A 25,365-nucleotide genomic window follows, 5' to 3' on the forward strand; every position below is an offset into this window, starting at 1 on the left:
GATCGTGCATACTGACTAAAAGAAATGTAAAAACCACAGGCAGAGCACATACAATCTTCACTTCCAAGTTCAAAAGGTTTATGCTCTGGCATTCTCGAAAACCTAGTCTAGATCTTCTGACTGTGAGTCTCCTCAGCCTATGAGTTCTCGTTATACTTTAAGATATTTTGGGCTCTATCATTTCACATTTTCTCGCTAGTATCTTAGCTGTCTATGTGGTTGGCTTCGGTTACTCAAGCTTCTTGAGATTGGACATCCTGGCTTCTTCCTTCTTGTCTAATAAAATGAACACTGCTTAAGCAGCAAAACAAAAACAAGTCTTAACGCGTGCAGTAGCCTTACAGTTCAGATTTTTGTATCCTTACTAATCCCTGCAAAAGTGAGAGTCTGTTTTAGAACCATCTCCACTGTATCACTTAGAATTTGTTCCTAAAGTTACACAGAGACATGACTCAAATCTGATGACTCAAATTATAGGCATCGTTCTATCCATGGAGAACTCTCATTGCACACAGGAGGCACTGAATAAAGTTTTCTCTTTTTCGGGATTCATAGCCATCACAAACAGCCCTTTCCTAAGCATGTATGAATCTTATTTTTTGACACTTTGCTTACTCTCTGCTGAACTATAGAATACTTCTTCTCATCGTCCTGTTTTGGGCTGCAACCAGCCTGCTTTTGGGAATTTCATAAATAAGCTTTCATAGGTTCTCCTCTATTGACTCTTCAAGATTGTTTGACATCACCTCTAGTCATCAGGATTCCTGGTTGGAAATCAAAGAAATATTCTCTATCTTAAGCAAAAATGGAATTCACCGAAGGAACGTCAGGAAGATCACAGGAAGATGAAGCTGTTCTGGGTGAAAAGAGACACAGAAGAGCCAGGTAGAGCAAGAGTCTTGTCAGGATACTGGAACATCTACACTGCCTTTCACTGCCATCCCTGGAGTCTGCCATTCCTCAGGACTGCCAGGCTCAGCAGTCATCCCAAATAATCTCTCAAGGACCCTCGGCTTTTCAGTAGTCTCTAAAAATGTCATGACTTGACTGGCAACATAGGCTTGGTTATGCTTAGGTAACTTGAGAGACTGAATGGAAAAGCCAACTCAATTTTCCATAAATGATGATGAGATAAGCCTGAGCTTCTGTTGCTGTGACACATACTTCCCAAAGTCCCCTACTGATTAGATACAAGGAAAAAGCAAAATAAGGGATCACTTGCTCTAAGAGGGTGAACAAATGAAATAGAATTTTTGGTGACTGTGTGGCTCTCAGGCTAAATTTCCTGCTAATGGAGCAACTAGATATGGTGAATAAACACTAAATCAGACTTAAGAATATCTGTTACATAGACTGTCTTCTATAGCAAGTGTCCATTGCGGCATAGACATAAAAGTCCATACTGGAATCCATAAAGGTTAGAAGTGACCTGGCCCTCCCCTCTTAGATTTTGGGAGCCATTACAAGTTTTCACACCCCAGATCTCTTGTCAAAGCTACTATTCGTGTGACTGTGCTCAAACTAGTTTCTACAAGGCAAGGGTGAAAACGATATTATTCCCTTTAGAGGGTGTCTGCCTACACCTCAAACATCTGTATATTGAATGAGGCACGGGGCCGTAAAGTGAAAGTGGGATAAGAACAGGAATCCAAAATTAATTTTACCTCTTCAAATTCTTCTTGTACTTTATGCAGTTTGATCATTTGACTTCGATTTCTGCAGACATTATCTTTCACAGTACTTGACCTTTATTTGTAGGTAAACTGCTTGTAAATATTTTCAAGTTATTGGGAGACTAGTGCTGGGAAAATGTATTATATTCCTACATAAATTATAGTGAGTATATAAATATTTAATGAGTTCTGAAGATTGAGATCTTCCAGAAGCACACGTTGGGGACTATGTAGGGCTTTGTTACCACTTGCTAAAGCTTCCGATTAAGAAATCCTTCCTTTGCCAGTGGGATTCAAAATAGTTGGTCTTTGGGGCGCCTGGGTGGCTCGGTCGTTGAGCATCTGACTTCGGCTCAGGGCAGGATCTTGTGGTTCGTGGGTTCGAGCCCCGCCTCCGGCTCTGTGCTCACAGCTTGGAACCTGGACCCTGTTTCAGATTCTGTGTCTCCCTCTCTCTCTGCCTCTCCCCCACTGGCCCTCTCTCTCTCTCTCTCTCTCTCTCTCTCTCTCAGTAAACAAATAAATAAACTTTAAAAAAATTAGTTGGTCTTCTTACTCCAGTTTTAACTAACTTCATCTGTCCCTCCATAGATTGGACAAAGATCGCTCAAAGAATAGAAATCATTTTAAGTGATTTATTTGGTCTTCAATTTTCTCACTGGAAAACCTGCATGCAGAAAAACACTTCCAGGTCGCAGTGTTTCTAAGATGTTGCTATATATATTACTACGGAGGAAGAGAAAAATAATCATCTCACCAGTAAATAACACACAAATTCATTAGGTATTACATTTTTGCCTTTTATTTAAAGGCCTTAAAATTACTCGTTGATCCTCGATTATACAGCTCTTCTTCCTCTAAGAGAAAGGGGAGTATATGTTCCCTTCTTAAAAAGACTGGAGGGAATAATAATGTGACATCGTGTTCTCCTAAAGCAAAGGTTGAGTCATCTTAAAAACGTTTTTTTTTTCAAGATAAGAAATGATAGCTTAATGTTTCTTTATTCAGGATATTCACATTTCTACATTCCTTTTCCCACTACATGCATCATCCTTGTCACAAAATATAAGCTTGGCAAACTGGCTTTTTTCATATTATATTTCCTTTCAAATGAAAGAAAAAAATGTCATAGACAGTTGATATAAAATATTAAGAAAAAATGGCCTTCTAATTGCAGGGGAGAATAGCAAAACTAGCAAATATATGAGTTGAAATTATTAGTGCATGAAGCAGAGAGGTGATGCTGATCGGTTGACCGACCTCCAATTTCACACCGCCACAGTACATTCTTTGGTAAATTTAATGGAAGAAAGAACCAACCAACCAGAAGCAATCTAACATAATGAAACACACGTCCGTTTAATAGATGTTGGTTCCTTAGAAAATGCTAATAACAATGCCACGTGTTGAGTTTTTGCAGAGTCAGGAGTTAACATGATTATTTTCCTGTTGGTCACCACATGCCGCCCTTGCCATCGTCCTTGGTTCCTGCAGAAATAAAATGCCGAAGGGTTACCACAGGCTGACAGACAGAGCATGCCAAATTATACACTGCATCACACCATATGCCAAAACACCGGTTAGGACACCGCAGCCCTGCCAAAAAAAAAAAAAAAAAAAAAAAAAAGTCTTCTGATTTTGAGGACTTTAGAGAAGACAGGTATTTTCTGATCTATCATCTGGAATTATTTTTGTGAAACTGATGATAAAATACAAATGACACGGTGTGAGTGCCAGTGGAATCCTAATTAGAAGAAACATCCAAAAGCCCAGCCCTGAAAAGCTCGCTAAGTTTGACGGGAGAGAGTCTGGATTCAGCTAGTGGCATTTGTTCTACTCTCATTTTTAATTAGCATCAAGGAGTTTAATTAGAAGTATAGCATATGAGAATCACAGGGAATGCAACAGCTAGAAGGGACCAAAGACTTCTCTGGTGCAGCTGCTTCATTTTTCCCAATAAGTCAGGGGACATGTGGGGAAAAGAGGAGACGTAGGGCATAGCAAATGCAGAGTCCAGACGGAAACATGCATGCTTGTTGGCCTGCTCGAAAAATGCACACACACGTATAACACATCCATGAAACATGTATCCCACCCCCCCCACACACACACACACACCCGCCCAGGATTGTATTCTTACGGATTGTGGTGAGATCACTACTGAGAAAGGAAATCTCACAAATGACAAAGATTTTTATTAGTGTGTTTTGCTTTCTGTGTTTTCTCAGAACCCCTCCATAAATATGATGCACCAAAGCCAACTGATTCTCATTTATTTATTCAACAAATATTTCTGGCCAACATTTATGCACCAGACTCTTACTGGGTAGGAAATAAAAAATTCAGGAGGGAAGAGAATGAGAATCTTCTGCACCATAGAAATAACTTTGAAACTTATAACACGTCTAGGTATCTTATTACATGTTTTACTTTAAGTCTTATATCAGTTAAATTCAGTTCTACATCATGATATCAAGCTCCCCCCCAAAACTCCTGATGTGATAGTGTCAATGGGCTAATATGCTCTTAAGCAAAGAGCACTAACCCAGGAATCAAGAGTTCTGTATTCTAGTCCTTGCTCTGCCTGAACATTAGCTAAGGAAAAAAGAAAAAAAACAAAAAAGTCAAATCTCTTAATATCAGTTTATTTGTCTAGAAAGTGAAATTGAATTGCACAATTTTAAGTCTCTTAAATCTCCAATATTTACTGTTTTTATGAATCTTTTCATACCTAAATGAAGCAGGGCAGCCAAAGTGATATGGAAATGTAAGAGGTTTAAGGCAAGACTCCTTGATATGACTTATTAGGATTTTCAGGTTCAAATTTTTTGCCTAACAACTTCCTCTGCCCACATTTCTGGTCCTTTGAGAGTATCTGCTGAATAGTGTGCTCAGGAATATTTTTGGCTCAATTTCAGGTTTTGAATTCCATCTATTAAATTAAGTGATGTCTTGGATGAGAAGGTACCTAATAGAATTGCTTTCATATGAATTTTTCAAATGGTAAACTCAATGAATTTGCCAGGTGGTCTTTAAACGAGGTAGAAAGAAGTAAAACTGGAAAGCAATTCCTCATGTATTTCTCATATTTCTAACTGATAAAGTAAAACCAAAGATGAAACTGTCTTCTGTACTAAAAAGAAAGGAGTCAATTCAACAGAATTTATTGATATCCTGCCATGTCACTCTACTCCAACCTTGTGGTACTCAACATGGCACTCTACTCAACGTTATGGTAGAGACAACCATTGTTAAGACCTATGTGGTAGAGACAATGATTGTTGCTATCCATATACAGTTACTATATTTCAGACACTGTGCTTATTATATGTATTAACTTATTTAATTCATGCAATCTTATGAGTCCATGATGCTTTCAGCAGATGGACGTGAAGCAGCAAGGAGTCATGAAAGAAATAGCTTTTCATTTTTTTTTAAGTTTATTTATTTATCTTGAGGCAGAGAGCCTGGGCACAGGTGCCCACGAGCTGGAGAGGGGCAAAGTGAGAGACAGAGAGAAAGACAGAATCCCAAGTAGGCTCCATGCTGTCAGCACAGAGCCCAACACGGGCTCGATATCACAAATGGAACCATGAGAGCGTGAGCTAAATCAGAACCAAGAGTCAGATGCTTAACCAACTGAGACATCCAGGTGCCCCAGAAATGGCCTTTCAAACATCAGATATTTTGAGACATTCTACTCAGTTCATTTGATTCTGGTGTAAGCAATTCACTGGAAATAGAGTGGATTTTTTTTTTTGTAGTATTTAGAGACAAATACTGTATTAATAAGTCAATCAATATGTTCTGTGTACAAACGAAGCCATAGCCTGAATATGCTGAATAGGTTACCTCAAATGTTCAATCTCTAATAGTTTTTGAAGCTATTATGCTAATTTTGTGTTATGGTTTTGGTTTGGGAGTAAATAATGATATCAAGAGAAAATGTATTTATATTAATGATGAAAATAAATAAAAGTTGGAAGCATTCTTGTTTTTGTTGAAAGGACTGTACAGAGTTTGTTGGATTTATGACAACAAAGAAAGGAAATATACGAAAAACGCCTGATGTTTGTTACTATTAGGACATTTCGAGTTTAAAGAGTAAGAAAACAGGGGTGCCTGGGTGGCTCAGTCGGTTAAGTGACCTACTCTTGACTTCAGCTCGGGTCATGATCTCACGGTTCATGAGTTTGAGCCCCTTGTAAGGCTCTCTGCTGACATTGCAGACCCTGCTCGGGATTCTGTCTCTCTCTCTCTCTTTGCCCCTCCCCCACTTGCGCTCTGTCTCTCTGTCTCAAAATAAATAACAGTAAGCTTAAAAAAAAAAAAAGAGTAGGAAAGCTGTTTAGAAACATGAAAATAATTCAGGAAAAATACTACTGAGTAAAAGACTATAATAGAGACATTGAGAAAAACATGCTCAGGGATAATGCTTAAGTGACCCATATATTTTTTTTTTTTTAAGAAGTACAACCTTAAGAGTTCCATAACTTAAGCTGCCTGCATTTAATTTAAAAGCCTTATGGAAAAATCAATTAGCATTCATTAAAAGCTGAGTTAACATTACAAAATTTGTGGGATAGCTGATTGAAGAATCTGCCACATGAAGAGCACAAAGAAGGAAGCAGAGGATTTTCTCCATCAAAAACCAATGTAACATGGGGGCATAAATATGACAAGAAGAGGGTAAAAACATAAAGAACTGTAAGGATGCAAAGGTAAAGAAAATATATTATGGAGCCAGCAATTTTGAAAGCTAGAAATAAGGGAGATATATGAAATTCTAAATTATTATGTAATAGAAAATTTCAAAAAATTTTTTAATGTTTTTTTTTTTAATTTTTGAGAGAGAGAGAGAGAGAGAGACTGTAAGCAGGGGAGGGGCAGAGAGTGGGAGACACAGAATCCGAAGCAGGCTCCAGGCTCCGAACTGTCAGCACAGAGCCGGATGCAGGGCACGAACCCACAAACTGTGAGATCGTGACCTGAGCTGACGTCGGACATTTAACCAACTGAGCCACCCAGGTGCCCCTCAAAATGTTTTTTAATACTAAAACTCAATCTCATCTCTAAAATTATTCTGAACACCGTACAGGTGTAAATAAATTTTATTAAACAATAAGAAAGTAGGTAAATTAAGTTGTCATCAGAGCTTTTGGTTGTCAATTTTTTTCTGAGCCTACAAAGAAATAGCTATGATGATTATTTTGTTTCTCATGAAAATGGGAAATTGGGGGGTACCTGAGTGGCTCAGTTGGTTGAGCGTTCTACTTCAGCTCATGTCATGATCTTGCAGTTTATGGGTTGGAGCCTTACATCTGGCTTGCTGCTGTCAGCACAGAGCCAACTTTGGATCCTATATTCTCCTCCCTTCCCCTCCCCCCGCTGGGCTTGCTCTTTCTCTCTCAAAAATAAATAAACATTAAAAAAATTAAAAATGGAAAGTTGGTTAAAACTATTAATTATTGAGAATGCATATGTATCAACCAGCTTAGGCTGCCATAACAAAATACCATAGACTGAGTGGCTTAAACTCAAGCATTTATTTCTCACAGTTCTGCAGGCTGGAAAATCAAGATCAAGGTGCTGGTAAATTTGGTTTCTGATGAGAGTGCTCTTCCTAGTGTATAGACAGCAGCTTTCTTGCTACATCTCCACGTGGCAAAGAGAGTGAGCTCTGGCGTCTCTTCTTTTTACAAGGGCATCAGCCCTATTGGATTAGGGTCCCACCTTATGACCTCATTTAAACCCTTCCTCATAGATATTTTATGATTCCAAATATAGACAAATTGAGGGGGTATTTCTTTAACATATGAATTTTGAAGGGACACAATTCATTCCACCGCAACATAGAAATGTGCAATTGGTTCAGGTGCCTGGATGTCATGTGCCTCATGCTTTCTTCTTCCATTTTTGCCATTAAGTCTTTTGGTCCATGAGAAACACCGGAAGCATTTCATTTCACTTGAAAAACGAGCTATCAAAAGCAAGAATATGCAGGAGAAAACCAAGCTTGCCAGTTCAATTGTTTTCAACCTGATTTTAAAATCTGTCAATGTTTATTTTTCAATATAAAAAAGAAAATAAGACAGCCAAAAAACATTATTTTCTATTTTATCCTAAAGGGAATGGTGAAAGTAGATCACCATTCTTCATGGTGAGATAAGAGCATGGTCTAATATGGCCCAGATAATAAAACAGTCTGGTAGCAGCAGAACCTATGGAAATGCTGCTTCAGTATCATAATATAAAATAAAATGACTTTGCCCGTAAATGGGATATCTAACCTTGTTTAACGTAGACAAAATTTGACCCAAACTAGTCAGACAATTTTAAATAAAGCAAGCCATACCACTTGTAAAAAGGTTCTCTGGGATCACCTTAGCTCAGAGAAAAAAAAAAATTAATGCACGCAGAAATCTAGAGGACATACCTATTTGAATATGCAGGGGAGAAATTTAAATTATTCACCAATTCCAACCAACTCACCACATCTTCTCTGGATTAATTTAAGTTTCAAATATGTCCATCCCAGTTTCTACTCTAGCTCTCTTAAAACCAGTTGTCAAAATAGCTGTCAGAGTAATCTATTAAAAATGGAAATCAGGTCACATGCCTCTTCTGCTCTAACCTTTCCAGTGACTTCTCATAAAATGCAAACTGTTGAACCTGATTTGTAAAACCCTACATGAACTGGTGTCTGCCTATTTCCATGTGCTCATGTCTTGTCATTCTTCCTTACCCACTATGCTCAGAAGGCCACACTGGACTTAGTGTCCTTGAATTCATCAAACTCATTTGGATTACACTCTTGGCTCAAGGATATTTGCAATGGATTTCCCATTAAAAAGAAAAAAAAAGTCTCGTTTCTTCTTTCTGTCTTTAACTGATGACTTATCAGGCACATCTCAGCATAAATGTCATCTTTCATAGAGGCATTTCCTGACCACCAAATCTGAAGTATCAATTACACATCTTTATGCGATTGTACTATCTTAATTATCTGCGCAGAGGTTAGCACTTTCAGAAGGGTTATTTGTGTATTTATTATCTGTACTTGTCCACTTTGCTGTGGTAACAAACAATCTCAAATAATAATTGCTTGTAATAAAGGTTATTTTTCCACATCGTATTACATGTATGCTGCTGGAGGCTACAGTTACGTTCCACATTTAGTCTCTGTGCCAGTCTACGTTTAGGGTATACGTTTGTTTCACAAGTTATTACATTCCAGGCCTTAAATTAAAATCATTCTTCTTGTGCAAATATATGTATTCCTGTAACAGAAGGAGAGACTTGTGACATTTAAAATTTCTGCTTGGACATGCTGCATACCATGTCTCCTCACATTCCATTGTCCAGAACAAGTCAAAAGCAAGACCAAAATCAATGAGATTAGAGTATACGTGTATTATATATATTTTTTATTCCTCTCATGAGGGTCAGGGACAAGTCTCATGACAACAACTGGGAATGTATGTATAATCCTCTTAAAAGGAAGAGAAGAATGAAAAAGTACAAACAATAATACAATCTACAATATAATGTTTTAGCTACTTGAACAGGGCCTTTTTTCTCTTGGTCATTGCTCTAATTCCTAAACCCAGCAGTATCTGACATCCATATTTGTTTAATAAATACACATCTGGGGAATAAATTATGAGTGAATACATGAATAGTCATGTGTTTCCATCATCCTGTGGTCCATCAACACTTCATTCCATTGTCAATTGGCTAGGAATCTATTAGTGGTTTCACATTCTGCCTCATTGATAGAGAATCTTTTCCCCCATCTAGAGGGTGAAAATGAGTATCAGGAGCAGATTCTAGGATAAAGACATCAGCTAACCTTGTTGTCATTTTATTGTACTTTAAATGACAACTACAATGTGTTAAGCCATTATATATAGATGGGCATTAAAAATCTACTCTCTATTTTTCCCCCATTAACTGGACAATCAGGATGACATTGACAGTCATGAATTACTAAGTTCTTACCATACATCAGTCACTGTGCTAAGCAATTTTCATATGTTGTCTTTCATGTTGCCTTTATAACAATTGTTTGAGATGTATTATTCCCATTTGAAAGAAAAGTAAACCAAGTAAGCTAATTGTACACAACTGATAATATGAAACAGGGCTGGGATTTAAACACAGATCTGATTAACTGAAAAAAACCCATCTTCGCTAATATTAACTACTTACCCCTAGGAAAAACTTAGTTTACGAAGCAAAAAGTAAAGGATATATTTTGCAAAGATGCTGATTATTTTTAAACAAAGAAAATAATGACTATCTAACATTGACAAGAATTAAGAATTCATTTCTAACATTTCCCTGTCATAGACAGCTGGACTTATTCATGAATATAGCCCCTGCTTATATAATTATGCTTAAAAACTACCCTGGGCCAACCAAGTTATAATCTATCATTTGTCAGGTCTTATGGCTTCAAGAAAACCTAACTGCCTCTGAATTATACATATTTAATTAGCTGTAAATTTAAGAACCAAACACACACACACACACACACACACACACTAAAGCAAGAAGAAACTAAAGAAGAAAAAGATGAATACAAAGTATCCCAAAGAAATTTTCAAATATCACTTCCATATAGCAAAAACAAGGAAAAAATATGAATGTTTTTATTTGCTGCCTGGAAATAGGATGTAGTCTGGCTCAAAAATGATTTACTATTTAGCTTGGATAAAAATGAAAATCAATTTCTTTAGATAAGTTGTAAAAGAGTTTATATCGTAAACCAGAATGTCCTCAAATTTTTATTTTACACGTTTGAACAGAGACAGGCGCACAACTTTTCTTGTGATTTCTAGGTGGCTTAGCTGTATTAAATTAAATTCCTGATTTCTCATTTCAGCAAGTTCTTTGTAATGTGAATTAATAGGAAAAGCAAAGAGTTCCTCCTAAATCTTCTCTCTTGTGTTGAAATTCATATTGAAAGCAAAAGTTTTGCTGTCTAGATTAATGCGGGTCTCCTGAGAAGAAATCATGGATATACGAGTTACTGGGCTTGTGATTAGTAATGGGAGTGGACCACTTTTGTTTGAACTATTAGATATCCAAGTAAAAAATATTCTGATTCTGTCCAAGGGAAAGAATTCCATAGTGCAGGTGTGTGTGTGTGTGTGTGTGTGTGTGTGTGTGCTTCCTGTTGTATATTGCTTTGTAATGATTTCAAATCTAATGGTTTATGACATTAGGCAAGTTGTTTTGGTCTAAGGGTGAATTTTAGAGGCCGTGTCAGGATGATATCAGCAGAACTGTTATGGCACCGGGTGCTTATCAGTAGGAACATGTAGTTACTATGATGTAGTGGGCATTTAAAGGTTAAACATTAAGAATTTCTGAGGACTTGCTGACAGTATTCAGTCGGAGTGAGGCTACATTTTGCTGATTTAAATAGCTCTCGGAAGCGCTTGAGACACTTGCACTTGCTGTGGCCAGTTTACTTTTGGTGGACAGTGGTGTTAAACCGTGCAGCAGTCTCAGGAAGAGAAGGGATATCTGTTCCTGCCTCGGTGAGGCTACACGTTGTACAGAGGGGTGCAATCTGTATCATGGCCTCCGGAACAAGAACCTGTAGAGCGAGCCACCTTGCCTGCCATCACCCGTGCCATTGTTCACTAGCGACACACCCCAGCAGCTAGGGACCTAAGGACCAGCAGCTGATATTCAGCTTTTCTTTTTTTTAATATCTATTTATTTATTTTGAGGAAAGAGAGAGAGAGAGAGAGAGAGAGAGAGAGAGAGAGAGAGAGCACATGACTGTGAGATCATGACCTGAGCAGAAATCAAGAGTCTGATGCTTAATTGACTGAGCTACCCAGGTGCCCCTATTTATTGGCTTATTAAGAGACTTTATCCTGTATGCTATTGGCTTGTAAAACATTATAAATTATAATTCCCACAGTGAACCTGGCAAAGACACATCTCAGTCTTGAGTATAATTTACCCTGAACAAAATACCCCCTTTATACTTCAGAAGTAACAATCACATGGTAATTTTCTGCTGATCTGGATGTTTAAGAATTTAATCTCAATTTTTCAACTATTTTTTATTTGCCTATGTTTGTAAGCAAATTGGCACAAAATTCTTCCAAAAAATGTTAGTATGGGTCTTTTAAAAGCAATTTTTTTCTCTAAATTGGGCTTTAGTCATGTATACATGGACAACTATTAAGAACGAGAGAAGAGAAAAACATTTTTAAGTCCCTGTTATAGACTGGGTGCTTTTGCATATTCTACATCATTTAATCTTCAAAAAAATCCTCATGGGTAGGTATTTTTAGCTTCATTTTTTGCAGATGAAGAAAACGAGGCTCAAAGAAGTGGTGCTATGGGAATACAATAACACTAGTCTAATCAAGTCTCTGCATTTCCTCTTGATGAGTATTTTGATGGCCTTAGGAGAAATGAGTTGGTAACTTGCTTTTAGCCCTTGCTCCAAATCATCCGTGCCATAGCAACACAGCTTACTACAAGGTGATCATAGATAGCAAAATTGTGTCTGTTTGATGTTGCAGAGCAAATAAATTTCCTAACCCCCCGAGATGATAGTGAAAATATTTTAGCTTCCTTTTAACAAAAAAAATATGGTTTATAAGTATGACAAGAAACAAATGAGTAAGTAATAGTTATCTCAGAGTATTTAAATCAATTGGAAATACGTTAGACAGATTTTTGGAGAATATGTAACAGCAGTAACAGAAATGTGCATCAGCTCTTAAGAGCATTTACCTGTTTATAGCAGTCTTAGTAGAAGGTAATGCTTGGATCAAAATAAGATATTGAGCAAGACTTTGAAGTCCTATGAAGCCAGGCATGCCAAGGCCCTGGCATGTAAATGTGCTGTGGACAGAAGCAAGGAAGAGACTGCTTATCAGAAGGATCTTTTCACTTATGAAAACAAAGTAAGACATTCTATTCTTCTATCTCCAGAAATGGAGTATGTGGGAAAGCTACAAATGTTTTTGTTTTTGTTTTTCAGTTTTCCCAGGCCTTCCAAATAATAGCAGCCTTAGTGATATCCCTTTAAAATTGGGCTTTTGGGTTTTTAAGCACGGGCTATTCCTATACAACGAGCAACTGTTCTAACACAAAAGAGGGGCATGTTGAGATCTTAGGATTGTCGTATAGGCAAATATCATGCAAAATATATTAATCTGGTAAGACTAGCTAGACTCATATTCCAAAGTTCAATGTCAGTATGAGAGGAATAGCCTCATGCTATAGTGTTCTGGACTCAAAGACCTTTGATGACAATCATTTGAAAAATACTCAACTTATTTTCCATAACTTAGTTCATTTGCCTCTTTTTTGAAGTACATGCGGTTTTGTTTCTACTGAAGTTCACTTTCAATACCACTTTCATTCATTCATTCACTGGGGACTTGTGAACTGTGACAGGGAAAAGTCCTTAATTTATTAATAAGTATATTAATTAAAATATAAATGTATGTGCTATAAGCACAGATGAGAGACAGAAATCATATGCTCTCTGAGTGTAGAAAGAGAAAGCATTGCCAAAGTGGGTGATTAAGAATGGCAACAGCAAGAACGTGGTATTTAGACTGAAATAAAAAGAGGTAAGATTTATACATGTAAAGCTGGCAGCTGAGGATCATGGAATAGTGATATCCAATTAACAAACGAGAGAGAGAGAGGAAGAGAGAGAAAAGCAAGGAGAGGCTCAAGATCATACGTGTTAAGAGGGTAGGAATAAGAAAAAAGAATTTGCAAAAGAGAAATAAAGGAATAGTAAAATGGCCATATTTATTGTCAGTTGAACTGACGTTTTAAAGAGAAAGTTTGAAGGGAAAGGTGATACGAATTGTAATTACTAGAGTGAAATGAAGAGAAATCTGGCAAGTTAAGGATGAAGAAAGCCTTTGACGTTCATTGATCAATGGAAATTGAGAAAACAGCTTTAGTGAAGTGGAAGAAGAAAGAAACCTTACCGCAAGACGTTCAGAATAAGTCCACGGTGAGCCTGTAGAGTCAATAAATAAAGGTTTCACCTTTGAAAAATGTGGCCATGAAGTAAAGGATTGGTATAAGGCAGAAGCTTTAGACTAATAACTTGAGTGGTAGTAAAAGTATGGATTGAAGAGACTATGTTTTTTTGAGTCGAGAAGACGCATGAAAAAATTAGTCTTTGTTGAGTAAGGAACCACTACGGTGGGATACATAAAGATAGATTATATAAGAAAACAACAACAACAACAACAACAACATTTAAAGTCCAAGGAAAAGCTTGGTTTTCCTGTAGTGGGAAAAGTTTTTCAGGTTAGTGAGAGAGAGATTAAAAACACTGCTGTAAAGTAGTGATGAGGCAGCTAAAATTTTCCCAAGAACTTCTAATTTTACATATTGGCTAATTTTGTAACTTTCCCGGAGAATAGAAGGTCACGTGGCGAACACGGAGGCACCTGGTGCCTGCTGCGATGGATCTGAGGGACAGCACATCAACTTGAAGGAAAAAGACAGGTGTTACTAAGCAGGGATTTCTACAGCAGAGCTGTTCTGAATGATGCAAAGGTACAAAATAGACCAATTGAGGAATGCTATAAAATGAGGAAAATCACACCGCTGGGATGGTTGAGAAATCAAGATACAGCCTGTTGTCAATAAGGGTTGTCAGAGTGGCTGAGGATGATGAAATGGAAGTGGTAAAAAAAGGAACCTGTGAGTCGGGTGACAAAATCCTTTTTAAAAAAATGTTAGAGTGTGTCCTTAAATAGCTGATTCATAAAGTTTGGTGTGCTTTATAATCATTCTAGGAAATATTTAAACATGGGGCCATACCCTTGCAGATTAAAAGTTACCAGGTTTCAGGGACAATTTGACCACTTATATTTTGATAGTCTCTTCCAATATTTAGTAGTCTAAATATTGAGATCATTATCTTAAATACATATATATACACATATATACATATATGCATAGAATAAATGATGAGGAAAGAAATGTTGAAATAAAGTGCAAATAATAGACAAAAAGTTAAAGTTTGTAGAAAGATTCCCAATGCTTGTATTTTTATTTTTTAATTTTTTTTTGTTTTTTTATTGTTTTATTATTATTTTTTTATTTTGAGAAAGAGAGACAGAGAGTGAGCAGGGGAGGCACAGAGAGGGAGACACAGAATCTGAAGCAGGCTCCAGGCTCCAAGGTGTCAGAACAGAGTCCAACATGGGGCTCGAATCATGAACCATGAGATCGTGACCTGAGCCAAAGTCAGATGTTCAACCGACTGAACCACCAAGGCGCCCCTTCAATTTGAGCAATTATAAATGCATATCTCATCAAGTCAAAAATGCCCCTGATAGGTGCCTAGTATGTGCTCAGAAGGCACCAAATGCTGTAGAATGGAAGTAGTGATTTATAATCCTTTCCCTCAGAAAGGTGAAGATGTCGTGAATATTTAAGTGAAGAAAATTAAAAGAATAGAAGACCCAGGTAATGGGGACACTGGCCACTGATTTCTGAAGTCTCACTCATGTGATTCTGGGAACAGTGTGCTCTGAATTCTCTTAAAACACATAAAACCAATGCTGTGTAGTTCTTTGGAGTGGTCCAATTAATTAACATGTAGGTTCTTTCAAATTGGAAAATCATTCTAGGAGGACTAATTGACAATACCTCTTAACATCCTAATAAATAGAGGCCTTACCTAAATTTTAACATCTACAATTTTAGGATATCGCTTAACTACATATAATGATACGTAAAATGCTCGAAAGATGTCTTTAGGGACGCCTGGGTGGCTCAGTCAGTTAAGCACCCAACTCTTGGTTTTGGCTCAGGTCATGGTCTCACAGTTGGTGAGATCAGCACATCTGTGCTGACAGTGCAGAGCCTGCTTGGGATTCTCTTTTTCCTTCTCTCTCTGCCCTTCCCCTGCCTGCTCTCTGTCCTTCTCAAAATAAATAAGTAAACTTAAAAAATTGTTTTAAAAGAATATATTTATTTATGCATAGGAAAGAGAAATTAAAAGATGGGAAATAAGTCTGATGCGTTAAAAACCTCAGTGGTTCCTCTTAACCATTTTTGCTATACTATCTAGGCACTTTTACCTTTATGATCTGATTCCTCCATTAACAAATATTTAAAATTATATTTTACGATGATATTGGTATAAAGACAATATTATGTATTAAAATATTTTCTTTGACTTAAAATTTCAGTTTCTTTGGATCTTAAAAGAACTTAGAGGGACTCCTGGGTGGCTCAGTCAGTTGACCCTCTGACTCGTGTTAGGTCATGATCTCTCGGTTTGTGGGTTCAAGCCCCACGTTGGGCTCTGTGCTGACAGTGCAGAGACTGCCTGGGATTCTCTCCCTCCATCTCTCTCTGCCCCTCCCCCACTCGCGTTTTCTCTCTCAAAAATAAATAATCTTAATTTTTTAATGTTTATTTATTTTTGAGAGAAAGAGACAGAGTGTGAGTGGGGCAGGGGCAGAGGGAGAGGGAGATACAGAATCTGAAGCAGGCTCCAGGCTCTGAGCTGTCAGCACAGATCCCGATGTGGGACTCGAACCCACAAACTGTGAGATCATGACCTGGCTGAAGTCAGATGCTTAACCGACTGAGCCACCCAGGTGCCCCTCCCAATGCTTCTTAAAAGCAAGGAAAGAGAAAAGTTTCTGAAGAACCATGCACTGTCCTAAAATATGGCCTCATCCTTACATTTGGAGTAGCCCTGTATGGGTGTGATAGCTGAGGTTTTCCATCACCTGTATATAGTTCATTAAATCTCACTGCAAATTAAATTTCTCAGGGGCAGGGGTTGAATATTACTTATTTCAATTCTTAGAAAATTGCAGACTATCAACAAACATTAGTTTAGGGGAACTGCAGCCACCCATAGTGACTTCAACCAGACGTTGGTTGTGAATTGTGATTATTGGAGGAGTTAGGTCACTTATCTTGCTGCATTTAAAAGCACAATCCTAAATTTTATTTTAGTAAGAGAATTCCTATTCAAAGTCACTACTGATTTCTTGTAATGAGGAAAGCAAAGCAATGGATGATGAATGTTTTTTGTATCTGTAAAATATCTAGAAGAGTCTGTTAGTTCATACCTTTAAAAAGAACATCCACTCAGGGTTCTTAAAATTATTTTTAATGTTTATTTTCGAGAGAGAGAGAGAGAGACAAAGCGTGAACAGAGGAAGGGCAGAGAGAGAGGGAGACACAGAATCCAAAACAGGATCCAGGTTCTGAGCTGTCAGCATAGAGACCAAGGCAAGGCTCAAATACATGGACCTTGAGATCATGACCTGAGCCGGAATTGGACGCTTAACCAGCTGAGCCACCCAGGTGTCCCTATCCATTAATGGTTCTTGAATAACTTACTCAATATTAGTAAAATACCTCAAGTTGAGATATTATTATGAGGCTTTTGCTTAAATAAAGGTTGCTTTATGAAGAAGGAATGGATGTTTCTGAGTGAGATTTTGTAATAAATGATTGTTTTTTTTAGGTTGAGCAGAAAAGAGGAAATATGCTGAACATTTTAGGAGGTGGCAAAGCCCTGACTCTCAGATCTCAGAAGAAGCTGCTGGCAGTAGGTAAGGAGAGGGATGGGAGGGAGCAGGTATCAGAGTGAAAGTTCTAGGGACAGGAATGGACACTTAACTTTAAGAAGCAGTGATGTCTGGCCTCCAATTTTGTAACTTTCTTTTCGATGTTGTAAATTCCCTACATAGTATATGTATATATTTCCTCAAGTAGTTTTGAGTTACCAATGTCTTAGGGAATAAAGGAGAAGGTTGTGTCCATTTTCACAGGTAAAGGATGGACAAAATAACCACAAAAGCATGGCTGGATATAAAGGAAATGACTAGAAATAATGAAGAACCATTTGAGACAAAAATTCAGAGGAAGATGTGACAAGTAACCACTAAGACATATAAGCACTCCCTAGGGGTTCTCAGAATTATTCTGCGGGAAGGATCCTGATGTCACAGACTGGGACTTTATTTAATTTGGATATTAAGGGAAACGGTATGCAGAAACTTTGGGATGTGGAATCGCATTATTTAAATGCTACCTGAAATTACCACATAGACAATTTACAGAAATTCAAACACTGTAAATATCAAAATGAAGAAATCCAAGCACTACATGTAGTAAGCCAAACACAGTTCTAATGTGGAGGTTCATCTGACATTTTACTCATCCTCTATTTTCATTTTCCCCCAGTGGGTGACTTCCTAGAGACTATCTTCTATGACATGACATCTCTCTTCTCACACTGATTCCCCTCCTGTGGCAGAATCCCTACAAGGGTACCATCAGAAGAGTTTTAGAATTTCAGTGTAGTGACCAAAACAGATTAAAATATACATTAAAAAACACACTTCTATTTTAAACATTTCTTAATTGGGATAATGTGCTTCTGTGGCAAGCTACTAAAGCATACTTACTGTGTAGTACAATGACTAATTAATCCTGAAAAATGTGTTAGGATGTAATTGTGAAGTTTTAGCAACTTAAATAAGCTTCTCAGATAACTTGTTCTAATGGGGGAAAATATCCCAGAAGAAGATACTGTTAGTCATTAGGTGATAGGATTACATTGTTAAAATCATCTACTTATGTAGCTATGATTCTATCAACCTTTGTGTCTGCATGTATGTACATGAGTGGTCAAGCTAAATTATTTGGGTTTTTACCCAAATAATTTACCGTTCAAAAATGGCATGCAGTGACTATTTGTAATTTTGCTGATACTGATGTTATTAAAAACACTAGAAACACTTGGAAAGTTATGCACTTTTTTCTATTTATATTTTAACCTACACCCATGAATATATATATGGGTGTATATAAAATTTTAAAAGTTTTTTTCTCAAAAAAGTAAAAATAGATCTACCCTATGACCCAGCAATAGCACTGCTAGGAATTTACCCAAGGGATACAGGAGTGCTGATGCACAGGGGCACTTGTACCCCAATGTTTATACTAGCACTCTCAACAATAGCCAAATTATGGAAAGAGCCTAAATGTCCATCAACTGACGAATGGATAAAGAAATTGTGGTTTATATACACAATGGAATACTACGTGGCGATGAGAAAGAATGAAATGTGGCCCTTTGTAGCAACGTGGATGGAACTGGAGAGTGTTATGCTAAGTGAAATAAGTCATACAGAGAAAGACAGATACCATATGTTTTCACTCTTATGTGGATCCTGAGAAACTTGACAGAAGACCATGGGGGAGGGTAAGGGGGAAAAAAAAGATAGGAGGGAGCCAAACTATAAGAGAGAGACTCTTAAAAACTGAGAACAAACTGAGGGTTGATGGGGGTGGGAGGGAGGGGAAAGTGGGTGATGGGTATTGAGGAGGGCACCTGTCGGGATAAGCACTGGGTGTTGTATGGAAACCAATTTGACAATAAACTTCATATATTGAAAAAATAAAAAATAAAAATAAATAAATAAATAAATAAATAAATAAATAAATAAATAATAGTTTTTCTTTCTAGAATTTCTGTATGGGATACAGCCTTCCTGTGCTATTTTCTTTGTGTTGTTTTATTTTGTTTATTTTATTTTATTATTTATTTTTAGAGAGAGAGAGTGGGAGAAAGTTGCAGGGGATGAAAGAGAGAAGGGAGAGAGAAAGAGAGAATCTTAAGCAGGCTCCACGCTCGGTGTGGTGCCTGACACAGGGCTTCATCCCACGACCCTGGGATCATGATCTGAGCTGAAATCAAGAATTGGATGCTCAACCGACTGAGCCAGCCAGGCGCCCACCCTGTGCCATTTTCTAAACTCTGGAGACTCATTTGGATTTGTCTCACCTGTCTGACATTACTGTGACTCCAGCATCTATTCAGCCTTCTCCCCATCCTCCCCCCACCGCCATAGGGCAAAGTTTTGTTTTTTTGTTTTTTTTTTTTACTTTTTTTGTTTCTTAAATGTTTCTTTATTTTTGAGAGAGAGAGACAGAGCACGACCTGGGAAGGGGCAGAGAGAGAGAGAGAGGGAGGCACAGAATCTGAAGCAGGCTCCAGGCTCTGAGCTGTTAGCACAGAGCCTGATGCAGGGCTCAAACTCACAGACTGAGAGATCATGACCTGAGTCAAATTTGAATGCTTAACTGAGCCACCCAGATGCCCCAAAAGCTGTATTTTTTTTATTTTAGGCTCATTTTTAAAAAGTAGAAATATAACTAAGGAGGGAACTAAGCAACATCAAGAAATTAAAATACACTAATGCTGATTTGCATACATGCTCAATTTTTTATGACTGGACTCAAATGACTGGCCCTACAGAATTTTGCTTTAATGTGATCAATCATCTATTGTTAAATTTGTAATATTTCTCCCTATTTTGGCATCCAGTTACCATGAGTTACCCTTTGGATTCCTCAAATTCAGTTTTACTCATCAAATTTTGCTTGCCCTAGTGTCTTAATCCTTTAGTGCTTATTGATGTTACACTGATACAACAATCAAGTAATAAACTTATAACTTCTCCTGTATCTAATTGGGTATTTCAAAATACAATTGAGTCACATACACCTACATTGTTCATTTATTCATTTAAGGATTAATTCAAATGTACTAATTTAATGCCTATTGTGTGCCAAAATTTGCATTGTATTTAGGGGCACCAAAACCAAATTCCTCTACTCTACATAATGGGAACTTCAAGAATGCAGTCATGAAATCCCAATTAGAGTATATAAATAGAGAGCTGTCTTTTCATCTCCTTGTCTCAGTTTTGCACCAAGATACTGAGATTTTATATTCTGACCACCTGAACTATAACTTTCATAGTATATTGTCAACACCAAAAGTCACCTGCTGGTCTATGTGCCTTCTGTGGAAATATAATATTGAGGTTTCCTGTCGGGCCAAGATATTGTTATATATTATGTATCTAGGTAGTTATATTTGTAGCCCCTCTGCCTGATTCTTGTAGCCCTTTGATTAATTCATTTAAGACACAAAATGCTAAAATTGCATTCTTTGTGGGACATAAAATGCCTACTCCAGACTCACAATCAGAAAAGATCCAGCAGACTTCTAAAAATGATATGAAGTATATTTGGATGAAATTACTGCCTCCATGGCACAACGTTATGACAATATGTTTGTGGGTTTTTGTTTTCTGTTTTTTCCTACCTTTAGTTTTTGGATTCATCTATGACCACAATAAGCCTAAACAACAACAAACTTCTTAATAACCACTAAGGAACTAAATAACTAGATCAGTATCTCTGACAATGTGGTCTTGTACCTACAAAATTTATAAACACATATGGATTCAGGGAAGATAATTTTATTCAATATTGTTCCCATAAAATACCCAGAATTCCATCACTAGGCATTTATTAACTCTATTTTTAAATTGATAAAAATTTGTAATCGTTTTGGCCAGTAACTTCTCTCACCTGTGTCATGTGAATGCCAACTTGAAAGAAGCATAAGAAAACATTTTATTGGGGACTCTGAAAAAGATGATACATTATAACCTACTAAAAAAGAAAGCACCAAAACAATTCTCTGAACTTTTTTATTATAAGGGAAATATTGTGATGACATGTGAATTATTTCTAACGCTTGTTTATATATACATGTGGAAATGAGAAGTGAGAAATTTGGAAATCAATCTGTTTGGGTTTTTTTTTTAGGTAGCTAATTCTAATTTCATCTTCAAAATGTACTTTGGAACATGATTCAATTTGTTTATCTGCAGGGATAAGTTAAGTAGCTAACTATATCTATACCACATCTCATATTTCTACTTTATTTTGGTCTCCATTTAAAAGTGGCACAACTATTTTAGAAAAAATACTAAAAAAATTTAACAAGAGAACTTTAATAAAGTTCTACTGAGAAGAAAACATGAACTTTGCCAGTGATAATTTCACTGCAGTCCTTTATCTGTTCATTTTTATGCAGTTTAATATAACCACATATATCTATATTTTTATGTTCAGATAATTTTCCTTCCAATCATGTAAGCTACTAGCTTATAAAAATAATTTTGATGGCAATATACCCTATTACAGGAGAAAAATATAACTTACTTAATATCCAAATCATAATGGGGTTTCATATGTAAACTATCTCAGAGATGAGTAAATTATTTAATGGTTAAACCCACTGTTTTAATTATGAATATGTTAATATAAGACATATACTCAAAATAAAAAAAAATATGAATTCCTCAGTTAAGTATTGAACCTAAATCTCCAATGAAAGCCAAAAAAAAAAAGATATTTAGAAATAATGTATTTTATATGCTTTAACCCAATCAGGTAATAATTGTGTTAACTAACACTATAGGTATTAGAATATTGTTATAAACTAATATCCAAACAAATCGTTGGTTTAGTGTAGTATATACAACGTGTCTCTGTAATGGGGTTAACCAAAACAAAGATCCAAAAGTTCTAGCCACTTTGATTGGGCACATGAAGTTGAAATAATAGAACTTTACCTCACTGTGCTTCAATCACTTTTGGTTAAATAGGCATAACAGTAATGATACTTGCTGTCAACACCTCACCCCCCACCAGCACCAAAAAAAAAAAAAAAAAATAGATAGAGATTTTGCCCGACATGCAAGCTACCTGGTTTTGTTTGGTCATTTTTTTTCATGGATCCTGGTAGAAAACACGAGTGTCCTGTGTTAAAGTCAACGACTGCTTCATTACTCATAGCAATAGCTGGATTGTTAACACTTTTGTGCTGGTTCTCTGAGCCCTAATTCCCACAGAACTATGCAAAGATGGCTTGATGACACTTGTCCAGTGTGTTGTATTATGAAAGAGGACCATGCTTTTAGGTAATTTGAATCTTTTATAAGCATTTGCTTCTTTTGCCCTGAAGGAGATGCTATTTTTATTATCCTGGACAGTAAGTGTACCCATCTCATGCTCTGGAGGAAGGCACTATATCTTCCAAAGCTACACTCCTCAAATATCCTTGAAAGGTAATTCAGAACGAAGGACAGTGCATCCCTTTAAGATAAGCAGAAAAATAATGGACCCATAGAACACTACCTCTCAATGCTCACCTAGTAGGTTTTCGATGTATATATTCACACATTCATGTATGTGTGTATATACAGCCATTTTTATACTTCATGTATATAAAGCATACAGTGACCTATTACCATTTATTATTATCCAATTCAGCATTCTCTGATTTTCTGTGTAGTACAAAGCATTCTAAAAGGTTTTGAAGATAAATATCAAAAGTTCATTCAAAGAGGGACACCTGGGTGGCTCAGTTGGTTAAGCGTCTGACTTCAGCTCAGGTCAGGATCTCCCGGTTTGTGAGTTCGAGCCCCGCAGCAGGCTCTGTGTTGACAGCTCGGAGCCTGGAGCCTGCTTCAGATTCTGTATCTCCTTCTCTCTCTGCCCCATCCCCCATTTGTGCTCTGTCTCTCTCTATCAAAAATAAATAAATGTAAAAAAAAAATTAAAGTTCATTCAAAGAAGTTGCATACTCAGGCTTTAGACAAATAACTACATAAACAGTTTTGAGTATATATTTTCAAAGATAATGACCTAGGCTATGGTGGCCTATGGAAACCACGTATTTAATTTTAGATCTGAAACATGAGTGGAGCTAGGCAGCTGGCTTTGGGAACAGAGAACATTCTTAGCATAGAGATCAAAAGTTTCTAAAATGGAAAAGAACATGGCAGTCTCAAGAAATAAAAGCAAACAGATATGGCTTGCATATAGAAACCTGGAAAAAAGAGGTAGAGTATGAGGCAGGAGAATGGATTAGCTCACATCAGGAGAAAACTTTTTGGTCGTGCTAGTATTTTGGTATTGCTTCTATGGGCAATGTAGTGGTATCAGCAAAAGAAGGCATATTTCTCCTACCATGTCAAACAATCAAGACTGCAACTCAGATTTATTCACTCAATCACTATTCTTCATTCTGTACAGAAACCTGAGTGCAGAACGAACCCTGGCTGCTTCACTCCTTGGTAGATTCAACCAAGGTGAAGTAATTGTGTTCTCTATGGGTAATGTAAAAGCAATATTCAGACAAGTTTAAACCCAAGAAAATCAGAGAGAAGAAAGGAACTACAAAGTGTTGATTATTTCCTGGGATTGCATATGAATTTTGTCATTAAAAGAAAAAAAAAATGGATGTGGGGAGCCTGGGTGGCTCAGTCTGTTGAACGTCTGACTTTGGCTCAGATCATGATCTCTCAGTTGACTAAATAAACTAAGAGATCATGACCCGAGCTGAAGTTGGACACCCAACCAACTGAGCCACGCAGGTGTTCCTGTTCTATGTTCTTTTTATTGCTACTGTTTTTTTGCCCCACTAGTGACAAATCCAGGCCTATATTTTCTCTTTACAGAATCTTAATTTAGGAAGCAGAACTTAAGGAACTGAGAGTACTAAACAAGAGGAAGGAGAAGATGTAGGAAAAAAAAAAAAAAACTCCAATCTTTCACTTATTTCTCATCAAATATTTTAAAAGGTCTAATCCAAGCTCCTTCCAAAAAACAGAGTCCTTTTTTCTAAGGACATCCTTCCCCCAGCCAGCCACACTGGGTTCTCCAAAGCCAGGACTCTACTCCAACTATGTGATTCTTACCCAAGTGCCTCTTTCTCTTCTCCCTCGGGTATCTCACAGCTTTTGTTGAGAAGTCTAGATCTTCCTAGATCTTTTTCTTCTTAAGACCAGTCTTTCCAGTCTTACCTCTTTCTGTTCAATTTTAGGCAGAATTCTGTGTCCCAGAATTACAGCAATCTGATATTTTTCTCAAAAGGAGAGTGGGGCCCATATGCAGAGATATTTCTTTGGCAAAACGGTGATGTGTTTTTGCTTGTTTGTTTCTACCCATAGAGGAGTAGAGATTGTTAATAAACTACTCAGGTTTTCTTTTAACTCTCCCATCTGGGTAAATTGACTTAAAAATTCAAATTTGACATTTACAAATGTAGATTTTAAAAAAATGCCAAAAAAAACCAGTATGTAGCTCGAAGGATTCAGGTTTTGAGTCAATGTCTCTGATACGTTCTTCAACACGGTGGGGCTGTCAGTAATGTTTTCATTCAGAAAGTGAGCAAAGTATTTCCCTTTGAATTAGATTTTCACACTGTAATGCTTAGAAACATGAATATATGGACTGTGCCCTCTAGGATATTGGTTGAGAGCCAGTTACTAGGAGGGACCACAGAGGAATTCTGGCTTGTTATTACATCCTTATTTAGGTAACCCAATTTACCACGGGTTTCTCCAGAAGTCTGAAACTACCAGAGACCTCCCTAACCTGACTTCAGTTGTGAGGTTTTAGTTTGTATTCTCCATGACATTATGTTGATAGGACCAATCGGAGCTTAGAATCTATAGAAGAGAGGAAAAGAAAGAAGATATACCCAGAGCATGGTGATGATAATTACTATATTTGAAAGTTGTTAAGAGGGTGTATCTTTTTAATTTTTTTTTCAACGTTTATTTATTTTTGGGACAGAGAGAGACAGAGCATGAATGGGGGAGGGGCAGAGAGAGAGGGAGACACAGAATCGGAAACAGGCTCCAGGCTCTGAGCCATCAGCCCAGAGCCTGACATGGGGCTCAAACTCACAGACCGCGAGATCGTGACCTGGCTGAAGTAGGACGCTTAACCGACTGCGCCACTCAGGCGCCCCATGAGGGTGTATCTT

At 37.2% G+C, this 25,365-nt stretch overlaps 1 long non-coding RNA gene across 1 annotated transcript in view; it reads left to right on the plus strand.

Annotated features, from left to right (window-relative positions):
• LOC102902307 overlaps positions 1–25,365 on the plus strand; it is a 44,258-nt gene that overhangs the window by 16,188 nt on the left and 2,705 nt on the right. The window contains exon 2 of the long non-coding RNA XR_440189.4: positions 17,185–17,272. This is a non-coding gene — a long non-coding RNA (uncharacterized LOC102902307). The remainder of the gene's footprint in view (positions 1–17,184; positions 17,273–25,365) is intronic.

The sequence above is a fragment of the Felis catus genome, chromosome B1, assembly GCF_018350175.1.
Source record: "Felis catus isolate Fca126 chromosome B1, F.catus_Fca126_mat1.0, whole genome shotgun sequence".
NCBI lineage: Eukaryota > Metazoa > Chordata > Mammalia > Carnivora > Felidae > Felis > Felis catus.